We start from the raw sequence: 15,315 nt of genomic DNA, 5'->3' as shown, positions 1-15,315 counted from the left end.
TATACTGATCCGCAGCGTCCAGTTACAACCGCACCCCTTGCTGTATGCTATTACGTGATTTTGTTTTCAGATTGTTCAAGATAAAGTTACTTCATTATTAATATATATGCACTGTGCATGTACATAAATATTGTATATGTACGTGTGTGTAAACCTATTGGAAGTGTTAATAGTTAAGATAAACTAAGTCCATTATCGCAATGTGTGACTATTTCTATGACCCTATTTGCAATAAAACCAGATTCAATGATATGAGAAAATTGCTAGGTTTCGAAATAATTGAACCAGGCCAGATGAATCCCCACAAAGGCATCATTTACAAAGTACTTTGCTTGTCTAAAATATTTATTCCTGCTGGAGGAAATGGAAAAAGAGTTCATACAGTTACACTGCTATCCTCTGAGCGTAAAATTGTTTTATCGTGTTATGTTTATTTCCTAGACATCTTCCATTGGGGTATTGCAGGAAAGTATTGTATGTGCAGTCAGTCCTTTTGTGTAGGCTGTTCATGTTTATTCACTGAGAAGTCAATCATGAGGGTTTGGGGGGGGGGTTCATTTTTTTCTGCTGAGCAGACACCTAAGCTTCCTTTTCTTGCAAAGACACATTTGCATACACATTGCAAGCCCTTAAAACCAGCATTTGCCAACACAGTGCTCTCTGTGGTGCCATAGTTTTCCCTTCTGTTTAAGATAGAAAATAGTCATGGTAACTTGTGGAGGATGTGTTGGCTTTAATGATTCAAACTTCACTATAGAATTTGGCCTAAGTCCTCAACCACTGGCTAACAATATTTTTGTTTGGTTTTAAAAACATGGTTCTTTTTTGACTCTTGAATACTTGCAACAAACGACTTGCAGCAATCTACAGACATAGAATTAGTCCCAGAAATTATCCACTGTTTATATCTGAATAATGAATATGTTTACAAAAATCACCCTCTGTTCATGGACAATTAGCAAAGTGAAAAAGAGGTGAAATTCATCAGACAAATTATTCATTAGTAATTATTTGTCCAGCTTTACTTCTGATATCTGTTGAGTGAAATGAGATCACCACTTTGATAGGAAATAACTTAAAATAGGATGATGAGGTTGGAGAAGACACTCCAGATCTTTACAAAGTAATCTATCCCACTATGGTAGCACTCACTTCTTCTCTTAGCACCACCTTAAGCGTTCACTGAAGTTATTTTCATGAAATCCTTCATATCATAAATTAAACTCTGTTTGATTCTTAATGTATATGCAATTTTAGGTGACTAATCTGCAATCAGAAACACTTAGCAGGAATGGATCAGTCGCTGTTATGAAGTTTGAGCTTATAGCATTTTTTCATGCTGGAATGCGAGGGCTAAGGTAACCACTGCTTATTCAAACATTTACAACTATTGCTGTCAATGTTATAAGCATCTAAAGGTGAATAGTTAGAGTGGCAATTTTAAATAATCCTTTCTTAGAGCTGATTGGCAATTTTGCAACCATACTATTTTTTTTTAAATGAACAATGGCTTTTCAAGTAAATTGTTGTTTTATTGTTGCCAATAAAATTTCTTTTTGTTAAAATTTGGGGGTGAGGGTGTCAAACTGGTTATTGCTTTTTCATTTTTTGAGGACTTTAAAACCTTCCCCCCCCCCCAACCTAAAACTGTCAGTTTTCATTTACTGAAAACCAAAACATGTTTAGTTTTAACTTTTTTGAAGACCCCCTCCCCAAAAACAACAACAAATTTTGTAAATAATGAAAAGAATTTTGTTTTCACTGAATTTTTTCATGGGGAAAGAAATCATTAGTTCTAATGTCTAGGGCTAGATTGCGGCTTGACCTATGCATCTGTGCACGAGAATAAGCTGGAATAAAAGATACCCCCCCTTACACATCTACATAGGCTACATTAGTATAGGGGTATAGAGGTAAGAGAGGATATTCCCTTGCTTCTTACTGTCCTGGGGCAGGTGGGTGGGGAATGGGTGGATATTTGGCTCCACCTCTGTACTTGCTGGCCGGAGTAGCTTAGTCAGCATATGGGTGCTGGTATAGACCAGCAGCAAATTACTACCCGTTTGGGGCAAGGAGGAACCGAGGGAGGAATTGTGACTTAGTACTTCTGGGACAATGCAGCTTATGCACCATTCCTTGTTCAGGGCTGTGCCTCAAGTCAGAGCCTAGCCATATGGCTTCATACTGATTTGGGCATCTGTTAAAATTCCATGTAAAAATCCTACAAACTAGATCCTTAGATGTGCTGAGGGTCTCTGGGGAGCTCCTGGGTAACTTCATCTCCCAAGGAAGTCCCTGGTAATTGAGGCCCCTTGAACCAGGAAGCCCTCAGCAACCTGCCTGCATAGGGTCTTATATGAACAGTTTTAAGAACGAAATTTCCCCCCTAAAGAATGTGTTGACACAGTGCAATTGAGGACTTCCAGACACAGTGAAATCCTTGCAAGAGGCATCGGAGAGTGGATTGGCAGAGTTTTAGAAGCCCGGCAGCTGTTAGCCTGCTGCAGCATGAGGAAGAGTCTTCGGTCTCTCCAATGTACAGGAAAGAGAAGGTAAGGCGAGTATCTGAGTGACTTCAAACTGCTGTATTTACATCAGCTTTCAGTGGAGAATCCCAGCTCATCAAAAACTAGCTTCTGCCTTAATTTGAATGCTGCTTTCCTGTCTGCAAGTGAAAAGCAAAGTTCATTACACCATCATGCTTTTAGCCCACGGTTTATAGTTATATAAATGGTGCAGACATTTGGCAGGTCCTCAGGTGGTGTACGTCAACAGAGCTTTATCTTCAGTGAAATATGTGAACACCACCCGTAGCCCCAGCACAGATTTCTTCCCCTGGTATGTCAGCTCATTCATGCTGGCCAGTGCATTGGATGGAGAGGGCCAAGACTCTGTCCATTTCCTTGCCTGCTACAATGTGCAGGAAGGCGAGTAGCAGCTCCACAGAGGCTGCTCTTCTTCTCCCAGTTGGTGAGGTGGGTAACAAGAGGACAACATATGCCCCATTCTCCCCTGCTGAGATTCGTTATCAAAACAGTGTAACTGAGAGCAGAACTAAGCCCACTCATCCCACTCAGTAATAAATTAGCCCCAGGTCTAAGGAGCATTGCTTTGTGGGGATTTCACCAAGTCCTATGGAAGAGCAGAAAAGCAGAATAGGTAGGCATGCCATCATGGATAAATAGCCCCGGGAAAACAAAACAATAAGCTTTGCTTGTGCTATTTATGCAGTAAAACAATAAAATATCATATTTCAATGATCAGCACTGGGGTTTTTGATGGAAAAATGTATATTTAATGATGACTGGCCTTCACTGTTTGACAAGGGGCTGTGAAAGCCCCTTTGAGAGTGAATCACATCTCTTCCCAACTAAAATTCTATCAATGATTTTATTATAATTTCTGTAGAAAATTCTAATGTTAAAATCCCACTTTATTACTATAATAATGGATCTAATTTGTGAAACGTGTAACGTGAGGGCATAACTGTATTGGAGAGAGATAGATGTGATCCCACCACAGCTATATCATTTCGTGATGACTTTCACCCACATATTATCAACAGAAGGAAGATTAAGAGCTGAGCTATTTGCAAGAGTTTGAGATTGGGAATGGTTTCTAAAAAGAAAGCCCAAAATAATCATAGAAATGCAACAATCATTATGAAAAACACAGCCTTATTTACATGCATGGACGCAGAGACATTTGTCTGTGATCTAATCCATCTAACTCCTTTCCCCTTAGCAGAAAAGCCTCACTTTTCAGTTGCCTATCCAATAATAGCACTAAGTAGAATTGTTGGATATGTCCATACTTATCTTAAATTCACTTATTACCTACTCCAGCCACTTTTCCTGCATATCTATTCACCTGCTGGTGGTTCTCTTGGAGACCATGCAATGAAGCGTAAGGGCAGCAAGTTTAAAACTGATAAAAGGAAATACTTTTTCATATTCATATCTAGTCAGTGGAACTCATTGCTGTGATATATCTCTGAGGCCATTTGCTCAGAAAGATTCCAGAGAAAGGACTGGACATTTATATAGTCACCAAGAACATGCACGGTTATAATAGAAAAGATTGTGGGGGGGAAACCTCAAGAATTTTGGAAAATACCTATGAACCTTCATGCTTCAGGACTTAAGTCAGTCTGACAAATGAAGGGTGGAAAGAAAACTATTGGAACAACTTACCTAGAGATGATGTGGAATCTAGATCATTTGAAGTCTTTAAATCAAGTCTTGATACTTTTCTGAAAGAGAGGCTGTAGCTCAAACAGAAGTTATAGGCTTTATGCAGGAATTGCTAGGTGAGGCTCTATGGCCTATGTTATGCAGGAGGGAGACCATTATGATCATCCAGTCTGACTTCCTGCATATCATGCTTGTTCCTTCTGGTCTTAACACTTATGAATCTGTGAGATTTTCCCCTATGTGAAGATTATTCCTACTGCTGGATTTCTTGCATCTTCCTCAGAAGCATCCGGTAGTGGCCACTGTCACAGTCAGGCTATTGAACTAGATGGACCACTAGTCTGATCTGATATGGTGATTCCTATGAGCCTATGAGAAGGATCTTCTCTAGGTAACACTTCTACATTTTATCTTTAGCCCTTTCAGATCATGACCCCTTATTTTATTATTCCCTCCCAATGATGTGAATAGGACTTTTCCCTAGATCCTGGTATGATCCAAGGGTAGATTCATGTCCGGAATTATAAATGAGCACCCTGGTGTCCAATCATAGACCTTACTCAAGTATTAATCCCCTTGACTGAAGCCCTTCCGCACAAGTCCTCCTGACATCACAGGGAATTAAATATGCGCTTAAATGCTTAAAGACCTGAGTTAGGCCTGATTAAAGACTTGGTGGCAAGATTTGGTGGCAAGTTTATAGCCCTTTTTTCCTCCTTTCTAACCCCAAAAAGAATCATTCCACATGAACATCGTTCCCCTGACCTGTGCAGTTTGGACAGGGATGCTGAACTCTACCCATATATGTTGGCAAACTCTGTATGTGTGTTTTTCCATTTGTTGATATGGGATTTTGATTGAAGTGGAAGCCAGTGAAGCCTGGTGTGATACATGTCCTCTCTACTTTGGGAGACAGAGTTAGCTGGCACACAGCACTGCACATGATGTAGTATGTCTTAACCCAGTGTCTGCAACCTGATATGTGTGTGTGCTTGTGGGGGTGAGAGGCATTTGATCTGTGTGAATGGGCAGAAGAAACAGGCAGTGAGGGGTAGAAAGATTAAACTAGGGAAAGAAGAGGGCATAGAACAGAGTTGGTTGATGGGGATGAAAGGAACATAAAATGGAGGGGCCAAAGTGATTAAACAGGAAAGGGAGGCTACAAAGTGGAAACAGCATCAACCAATATTATATTTATTAGTGTTACCATAGACCCTAAGAGCCCTAGTCATAGACCAGGAGCCCATTGTGGTAGGCGCTACCTTCACCGTGCCCAGCAGGTTCTCAAGGGAGGAAGGATGGACACATGTGAGCAAATATATTTATCCTCATCACTGGATTTCGATCACAAAGTAATAATGTAGCACGGAAAACTCCCATCACCACAGTTAGGCCTTGTCAAAATATAGACTGGTACATCTGCTTCGCCCACTTTCGCTGGGTGCATGTGTGCAGTGCACAATTCTTAACTCATCTGCCTGGGACTCACTTATAGACTTTGACCACATCATGATAAAGTGCATTTTTAAGAGGAAACTGGGATTTTTATTTTATTTTGTTTGTTTGTCGTTTGCCCACAGGATCCACAGTAATCTGATTCTATGATCTAAGATTGAATGTTGTTTTCAAGCAAAAGTGAGAAAGACAATATAAGTATATCTAAGTTTTAAGAAGCATATGAGTTACCATAACATACACATCAGGATGATGCACAAACATGAAACTAGTGTGTCATATCAGTTGCTACAATGATATGTGCTCATCCACCATGCAGCTGCTTAACTTGGAAGAATAGTTTGAAAGACACCCCTATAATAAGATGCATATATTTGATATCGTGTTTGTGTTTTTCTATCCTATTAGGACGCTGCGGCTTTTTTAAGCACCTTGTACTTTCAGATTAAGAAAAATCCCTTTTTGAATTAAATCAGTTTGTTCCAAAAATAGCAATTCTTGCATTTTTATGTTTTAACCAAGTTCTGTTCTGTCATTCCTTCTGGTGATGACAAGTTTGATAGTGAACTCTAGATCTATGACTCTGAAAGGAAGTGCAGCGTTACTTCACTGTAAATACTGCAATGATCTGAGTGTAAACAATGTCGCAACAAGTGTGTTTCAGATCATGTCTTTTGAAGGACACCATATAAATACTATATAGCCAAAGAAAGTTCAGAGCTTCATTCAAAAGGCATTGCTCCAGTTTGAACAATGGTATTTTGTGCTTTGATCAATTATCTAGACGAATTGTAGTAAATGTCCGCCTTCGATACTGAGGAAAAGGCCACCCGTGAACCAAGCTGTGAGCGAAAAGCGAAAAGCAGAGAGAAGGGTTCGATTTCGTGAGCCAGAGATCACTGGATATGGTATGTTTAAGATATTAAAATTATTTATATTCTCCCAAGAGTGGCATTCTCTTTCCAGTGTTTCCACATCTTTTCAGACCCCCCTCCTCACCAATGTCTGTTACCATTATTCATTGTGTTATCTGTGTAAATTGGGCCAGTTTCTTGGGGCACAGTCCTTCAGCTCACTCTTCAGCACAGGTGGCTGTGATCCACCTTTCTGCCTTCCCTAGTGGCAAAATAGGCCCTGGCACAAGTTAAAACAACCACAGAGCTATTTTCACTGACCTCCTGGAACAGTCCCCTAAAGAAGTATTCTAACAGCTTATGATTGACAGAGCAGTAGGTTCTGGTCATGTCCCTTTTTACCCCATCTCATCCCATCCCAGAATACCCCCTTTGTGGACCAGGGATGGAGGTGGTGACCCTTTAGGACAGATTTATGTGCTATTTATGTCACTCTGAAGCAAAAGGGATTTAGCCTGGGACTTCAATGGGCTTTGGCCAGGATCACATTATCTGTAGGGCTTTCTAGTCATTCAGAATTTGGCACATGAAAGGATCCAGTAAGTTGACCCTAAGTTCTGTGGATGTCCACTTGCATGCTTAACACATGTCTGAGGAGAAATTATTCTTCCCCATCTCACTCTGAGCATTTATGTCCATATCAACAGTGACAAGTATCTCTCTCTAGTGCAAGTTGGGAGGTGTGGAATGGAATTCTAAAGGATCTGATTCTCATCTCATTTAGAACCATAGACCCACATGGTTAGAAGGGACCAGAAAGTCTAACCCCCTGCCAAAATGCAGGGTTTGTTGTGTCTAAAGACAGATGGCTTTCCAACCTCCTTTTGAAAACCTCCAGTGAAGGAGCTTCCACAACCTCCCTAGGCCGTTTGTTCCATTGTCCTACTGTTCTTACGGTTAGGAATTTTTTCCTGAGATTTATTCTAAATCTGCTATGCTGTAGTTTGAATCCGTTGCCTCTTGTTCTGCCATCTGTGACAAGAGAAAACTGTTCTCCATTTTTATGGCAGCATTTCAAGTATTTGAAGACCACTATCATGTTCCCCCTTAATCTCCTCTTTTCCAAAGTAAACATATCCAGTTCTTTCAGCCTTTGTTTGTATGGCTTGCATTCCATCCCTTTGATCATCTTTGTCGCTCACCTCTGGATCATTTCCAGTTTCTCTACATCCTTTCTATACATTGGTGACCAAAACTGAACACATTATTCCAGCTGAGACCTAACCCATGCTGAGTAGAATGGTACTGTCACCTCCTGTGACTTGCATGCTATGCCTCTGTTAATACAACCTAAAATTGCATTTGCTTTTTTTTTGCAACATTATCTCATTGCAGACTCATGTTGAGGTTGTAATCCACCACAACTCCCAGACGTGCTGCTGTTAAACCAGCTTTCCCTCATTCTATATTTGTGCATTTGTTTTTTCTTCCCTAAGTGTAGCACCTTACATTTGTCTTTATTAAATTTCATTTTGTTGTCCATAGCCCAGTTCTCCAATTTATCAAGATTCCTCTGAATTTTAGCTCTACCCTCCAAATTGTTGACAATCCCCCCCCCAGCAGCTTTGTGTCCTCTGGCAAATCTGATCACTATGCTCTCTCTACCTACATCCAAGTCATTAATAATGATGTTAAACAACACTGGACTCCAAACAGATCCCTGTAGAGCCCCACTTGAGACCTCCCTCCAATCTGACATCATTCCATTAATAATTACTCTTTGTTTGCAATTGCTAACCAATTATGTGTCCACTTAATGGAAGTTCTGACAACCCGGCATTTCTCCAGCTTACTTATCAGAATGTCATGTGGAACTGTGTCAAAAGTCTTGCTGAAGTCCAGGTATATTATGTCCACCGCTTCCCCCTGTCCACCAGACCAGTTGCCCTACCAAAGAAGGAAATCAAGCTGGCTTGGCATGATTTGTTGTTGGTAAATCAATGCTGGCTACTAGCAATTACCCTTTCATCCTCCAGGTATTCACAAATTGAATATTTTATACATGCTCTAGTAGCTTCCCAGGTATCAAAGTTAGACTGACTGATCTATAGTTCCCCAGCTCCTCCTTTCCCTCCTTTTTAAAGATGGACACTACATTAGCCCTTCTCCAATCTTCCAGGACCTCTCCTGTCATCCATGAATTTGTAAATATCATTGCTTATGCTGGTTTCCACTGAATCCTAGAAATGTAGGACTAGAAGGAACCTCAAGAGGTTATCTAGTCCAGGGGTTCTCAAACTGGGGGTCAGGATCCTTCAGGGGTGTCGCAAGATTATTACATGGAGGGTCGCGAGCTGTCAGCCTCCACTCCAAACCCCACTTTGCCTCCAGCATTTAGAATGGTGTTAATTATATTTAAAGTGTTTTTAATTTATAAAGGGGGGTTGCACTCAGAGGCTTTCTACGTAAAAGGGGTCACCAGTACAAAAGTTTGAGAACCACTGATTCTAGTCTATCCTCCCTGCTCTGAGACAGGATTAAGTATACCTAGCCCATCCCTGACAGGTGTTTGTTTATTCTGTTCTGTCAGGGATTCCACAACCCCATAGGTAACCTGGTCCAGGGCTTAACTATCCCTATTGTTGGAAGGTTTTCCCTGATATCTAACCTAAATCTCCCTTGCTGCAAACTAACCCATCGTATTACTCCTGACTCACAATGAAGTGTAACTGAGAGGAGAATCAGCCCCAGTCTTTCATTTCAAGAGCCATAACTAATTTTCTTTATTGCAAACAGCCTGTGATTAAGCCTCCCTTGCTGTTTGTCCATACAGTGCTATTAATACAATTCAGTTAGAGGCTGGTAAGAGAAAGCTTGTTGGCGCCACTGACATTTTTCCATTCTCTGTATTTTCTTGCTGGGTTGTACTCGAGCTGTCCCTGCCAAATAGGCATGGTTCCGGGATATTGTTAGATGAGGAATCCATGTTACAATAGTGTTTGTTTTAAACTTAACTTCCTACCTCAGCCTGCTGGTCTGTCTCATTCTCATGCTGGAAATGATTCAGATGAGGCGTTCCTTCTTGGCAACAGCTACGAAACCTCTCATCCCAATCACAACTGCAGCAGTCTCTGGATCTTACATTCCTGCTCCATCACTGTTTTCCATTTCTTCCTGAAATGCTTCTACCTTTTCACATTTGCCATTTTAGGTAGCAACTTTCACTTAGTGGGCCAGAGGGCCCAGATTCTCATCAGGCCTCCTAGCTCCTATTTCACTCTGCTACCCTGAGGCAGCCTTTGTTAGCGTGTAAGAACATTTTCATTCTCTTTTCTAGACATTTCCTGCTGGGACTACAGAGTTGGTAAGTTGAAGTTTTACATTATAACTGTGGGCCGTCCCTGGCACTAACCTGAGATTGCCTACCTGCTGCTGCGATTAATTGTGCAGCGATACTCCATGAATAGGAATTGTTTCATGCTGTCAGTGTTTTTGTGTGTGCATGAAGCACAATAGGTGATCAGTTCTGCTCCAGTATTTTAAACCAACAGAAGGTAAGACAAATAGAGGAAACAAAAATTCAGTCCCTGGAGCCAAGTTTAATTTAAACATAATTAATACATTTTATGGCAATAAAATGGGTCCAGGTTTTTCACTGAGATAGGGAAGTGAAGCCCCCGTAAGCTAAGCTGTAGTTCTCTCGGCTGACTTCTACCCGTGGTGAATATGCAGTTCATTAACACAGTGGTGATGTGGAGGAAATAATTAAAATAATCTGTTTTCTCTTCTTGTGTGTGCAAGAATATTCAAGGCAAACAAAAGTTGCAGAAACACTCCAACAAATCTGGTGCAAGTGTTATTGACTATATTACAGGAAGATCTGGAGGCCCTCCCAAAACCAAAACTGGGACTAGGGTTGCCAGGAGTCTGGTTTTCAATCGGAACGCCTGGTCAAAAAGGGACCCTGGTGGCTCCAGTCAGCACTGCAGACCGGGCCATTAAAAGTCTCATTGGCGGGGCTGGCAGGCTCCCTACCCAGCTCCGTGCAGCTCCCCGGAAGCGGTGACATGTCCCTCGGCTCCTAGGCAGAGGGATGGCCGGGGGGCTCCATGTGCTGCCCCCATCCCAAGCGCAAGCTCCGCAGCTTCCATTGGCCAGGAACCGCAGCCAATGGGAGCTGCGGGGGTTGCGCCTGTGGGTGGAGGCAGTGAGCACACACCATACAGAGCCGCCTGGCCACGCCTCCACCTAGGAGCTGGAGGGACATGTTGCCACTTCCAGGAAGCCCCCCAAGGTAAGTGCCAGCCAGAGCCTGCACCCCTCCCAGACTCCAACCCCTTGCTCCAGGCCTGAACCCCCTCCTGCACCCCAAACCCCTCATCCCTGGTTCCACTTCAGAGTCTGCACCCCAGCTGGAGCCTGCACCCCCCCTCGCACATCCCAAGCTCCTGCCCCAGCCCTGAGCTCCCTCCCATACCCAAACTCCCTCTCGGAGCCCACACCCACATCCCTGGTCCCACCCCAGGGCCCGCACCCCCAGCCAGAGCCCGCACCCCCTCACACATCCCACCCCCCTGCCTCAGGCCTGAGCCCCCTCCTGCACCCCACACACACACTCTGAACCCCTCATTTCTGGCCCCACTCCAGAGCCCACACCCCCTCCTGCAGCCCAAGACCCCTGTCCCAGTCTGGTGAAAATGAGCAAGTGAGGGTGGGGGAGAGCCACCAACAGAAGGAGGGGGGATGGAGCGAGTAGGAGCGGGGCCTCAGAGAAGGGAGGGGGCAGGGGGTTGGGAAGGGGGCAGGGCAAGGATGTTCAGTTTTGTGAAATTAGAAAGTTGGCAACCCTAATTGGGACCCATTGTGCCAGGTGCTGTACACATACATAGTTAGAGATCTTCCTGTTCTGAAGAGCCAACGGTCTAAATAGATAAGTTAGAAAAAAGGGAGAAGAAAGGAAGTATTATTATCCCCATTTTACAGACGAGGACCTGAGACTCAGACATGCTGCATCAGATCCTCAGCTGGTCTAAATCAGCTGAGCTGGTTAGGAGTGATTTGCCCACAGTCACGCTGAACATCTGTGTCAAAGCCAGGAATTGAACCCTGAGCTCTTGTGAGCCAGTCTTGTACCTCTGTCACAGACCAACTGCCTCTTTATTATTAAAGGCCCTGGAGCTGAGTATGCTATTTGTAACAAACAGTTCAGCTGATGGGTTTAATAGAGCTGTGTGGAGGATGGAAGTTCCAATTCACAAAGGATTTTTCAATTTTGAAATCTGGTTTGGTTACAAATTGCAGTGAAAACTGAAAATTACATAATTCTCCATGATGGAAAATTTCAGGAAAAAAAATTCATTTTGAGTTGTTCGAAATGTTGTGTTTTAACAAACTCAGAATGTCTAGTTGTCAAATTCCACCTTAAAATTATTTTTCTCTTGTACTACACTAGATGATAATAATACAAAATAAAATATTTTGAAATGAGAATTTAATTTCAAAACAAAAAATTGAAACATTTCATTCCAAAAAGAACTTTCTTTTTTTCATTTTTAACAACAAAATTCTGGAAAAATGTACCCATTTTCACCAAGCTTTTTGATTTAAACTGAACTACATATTCTGAGGGAAAACAATTCCTTTGAAATTTCACCAACCAGTTCAAGAATTTAGCCCTTTTTTCTGTTTCCAAATTAGACATGAGCAGACTGATTTTTTTTAAAGAATTTATTTGCAATTGTACAACAAACATAGTTAAGCCTGAAGGTTGTTTTCAATTATCAGGATTCACTTCCACTATACCTGTGCACTGTTCATTATTCATAGGATCTGATTGTTGAGCTCAGGGTCTGGCTCTACTTCAAGCTGGTGGTGTTTATTCCCAGCTACAGAAAACATACCAGCACTAGCTCTAATTGAGCCTAGCATGCTACAAATAGAGTGAACAGGAGGAAAGGCTAGCTGACCTGAGTACATGCCTAGCATCTCGGAGCGTAGCCCTTCCCACTTCACATGTCCTTGTCGCAACGCTTTATCTTTAGCACACTAGTTCAAGCACATGGGTATGCCTTCTTGAGCAGGGAATTACTCCCCCAGCTCAAAGTACAGACATATCCTCACATGTAATTTTTTCTGTTCCCTCATTGAAACTTTATAAGCAGGGAGTGAGCATTTCCCCCATGACTGGGGACTAACGAATATCTACATTTATATCTGAAGTGTGAATCCCTTGTAAACCAGGCAGACAGCTTATGCTCTAATAAATTTGTTAGTCTCTAAGGTGCCACAAGTACTCCTGTTCTTCTTTTTGCGGATACAGACTAACACGGCTGTTACTCTGAAACCTGTCAGTAACATTTGTGTGATTTATAAACCCTCTGCAAGAACGTCAGAGGAGAGGGAATAAAAAGGCCTGAATCAAAATGTGATTCTCAATTCACACAATCAGTTCCCAAATCATTTTCACTACTATAAGACTAACTGTGACCTTTTTATTGAAGTCTGTCACCCAATTAAGAAAGAGGAACAATATCAGGTGATGCGAGAAACAAATCACACATTGGAAATATCGAACAGCACATAGTTTCACTGGAAAGAGCTGGTGAGCAATCCACAGGCTAAAATATGTTCACATAAACCTTTTGTAGAATAATTCCAAATAACAGACAAATTTATAAAAATCGAAGCCTATTCACAGATAATCTACAAGCAGAAAGAAGGGCTACATTCAAATGAAGAAATTATTTGCTGCAAATAATTCACCCAACTCTATTATAGAGCATCGATTTGGCTTCTGGTGAGCTTTCAAATGATTGCTATTAACATTCTACCTTCTCCCCACACACTTTTTGATACATTATTATGTGCTTGTTGCTTGATTTTATGACTTTTACCTTCCTTTATGTACATCTGTATGACAGCTTAATTGACTGCTATGTATTCCAGGGTTGGTAATAGAAGCTAATTTAAATACGCTACAGCTAATGTCAGTCCTTTACCCATAACAATACACACCACATTTTTATCTTCTTATTGATTATGTGCATATGCCAGGCAAATAGTTGCACACTCTCGCTTTTTATTCAGGCATGAATTTGGTTTGAGAGCACATTTAATACTCAGAGTGCTTTATAAAATAATACTGACTCTGCAATGACCATGCAGACCAACAGAGCAGCCATTACACTCTCAGAAATAGCTCACACGTGCCGTTTAGGGGTAAAAGAAGGATGGTGTGTGGCTAAACACAAGCCTGGGAATTAAGAGAGTGGAGATATATCACAGGCTTCCTGTGTGACTAGATTGCCCCAACCCTTACTCGGCTGGGCAAGGAAAGGAGAGGGAGTCTGGTGCAGCTGCTGTTGTGGTAGGATATGGAGTGTGGCTGCAGGGGCCGAAAGGGGTCACCTTCGATAGTGAAGGATGGGGCTCTGGGCTGCAGGAATACAACCAGGTGAGCGGCAGGCTGCAGTGGACACCAGGCCCTGATTTCTGTCATTAGAGTGCTGTAATCTTTAAATAAACCTAATTTAGTTGCTACATATAAGCTTTTGTTACTTCAGTGCAGAGAACAAGCTAGGAATAGCGTGCCCTCTGGCTTACTCTGTTGCTCCAGCTGCAATGAGGAGACCCCCATACTCCCTGTCATTAACAAATGATCAGGGGAGTCAGGGAAAGGGATGGGAAGTAGCAAGACAGCCCCCACAACCTGCCATCCACAGTAGATGACCAGGGAGTAATGAGCTGTTCCAGGAGAGGGTGTGAAGTAACTTACTCCTATCCTAGAGAAGTGGGGTGGAGCCGGGAAGTACCCTATGCATTGCCCCTTACTCAAAGGAGACTCTATAGTTAGCTCTAATCCTGGTGTGCCTGTTTCTTTGCCTGTATCATGAGGCTGGCCCTTCTCTGATCCACTGGGGCGTTGCAAGTCTCAGCTTGTCAGGCTGGCAGAGTTCACTCAGATGCCCACCACAGAAATGCCGACACATAGAATAGTAACAATCCTTGCATTCAAGGTAGCTGCACCAAATTACAACAGCTGAGGATCTTGCACCTAATGTCAACACCTGTGACGCCACCCAACAGAACTGGCCAGATCCCCCTCTTGTTTTGATCTACTTTAATCACTGCCCGTGTCTGTGTTCCCAGTTTCCTTTTGCTGCTGATAACCTTCCCCCATACACAGCATGACCTGCATACACTGCACTGACCCATGCTGCAGCAGGGAGCATGTACAATTCCTTCCCACTTTGTTGTGCTGCTCTCTAGAATCATAGAGCCATATGGTTAAAAAGGACTGCAAGGGTCGTAATGCCAAAATGCAGGATTCGTTGTGTCTAAACCATCCCAGACAGATGGTTATCCAGCCTCCTTTTTAAAGCCTCCAATGAAGAAGCTTCTTCTCCTCTAGCTAGTTTGCTCCATTGTCCTACTCTTCTTACAACTGGGCAGTTTTTCCTGAGATTTAACCTAAATCTGCTATGCTATAGTTTGAACCCATTGCCTCTTGTCCTGTCCTCTGTGGCAAGAGAGAACAACTTTTCTCCATCTTTTTTATGGCAGCCTATTCCTCCAGTTAGGATAAGGCACAGAAGCACAGTACAAACCTATTGCACGGGTCTCTTAAGCAATGAGAAGCACCTGTCCTCAGAAGTCTGGGAACCCTAGACACTTGATGCCAGATCCTCGCCCTTAGACTAGTGGCGCAAAGTTGCTGTAGTGCCAGCTTAACTGGCCAGTGGAGAATTCCTCCTGAGTGTATCTTCCAGTGGGATAGGGATGTTGTAATGCCACCTCTCCCTTATTAGCCCCCA

At 42.5% G+C, this 15,315-nt stretch overlaps 1 long non-coding RNA gene across 1 annotated transcript in view; it reads left to right on the top strand.

The window, feature by feature from the left end:
* Positions 1-15,315, top strand: part of LOC117876762 — a 28,745-nt gene that overhangs the window by 7,069 nt on the left and 6,361 nt on the right. The window contains exons 2-5 of the long non-coding RNA XR_004645540.1: positions 1,258-1,358; positions 2,393-2,552; positions 6,433-6,556; positions 9,840-9,866. This is a non-coding gene — a long non-coding RNA (uncharacterized LOC117876762). The remainder of the gene's footprint in view (positions 1-1,257; positions 1,359-2,392; positions 2,553-6,432; positions 6,557-9,839; positions 9,867-15,315) is intronic.

Source organism: Trachemys scripta, chromosome 4 (assembly GCF_013100865.1).
Source record: "Trachemys scripta elegans isolate TJP31775 chromosome 4, CAS_Tse_1.0, whole genome shotgun sequence".
In the NCBI taxonomy this organism is placed as follows: Eukaryota; Metazoa; Chordata; order Testudines; family Emydidae; genus Trachemys; species Trachemys scripta.
The sequence above is the reverse complement of the archived record's forward strand: the minus strand, read 5'-3'. Positions and strand labels throughout refer to the sequence as shown.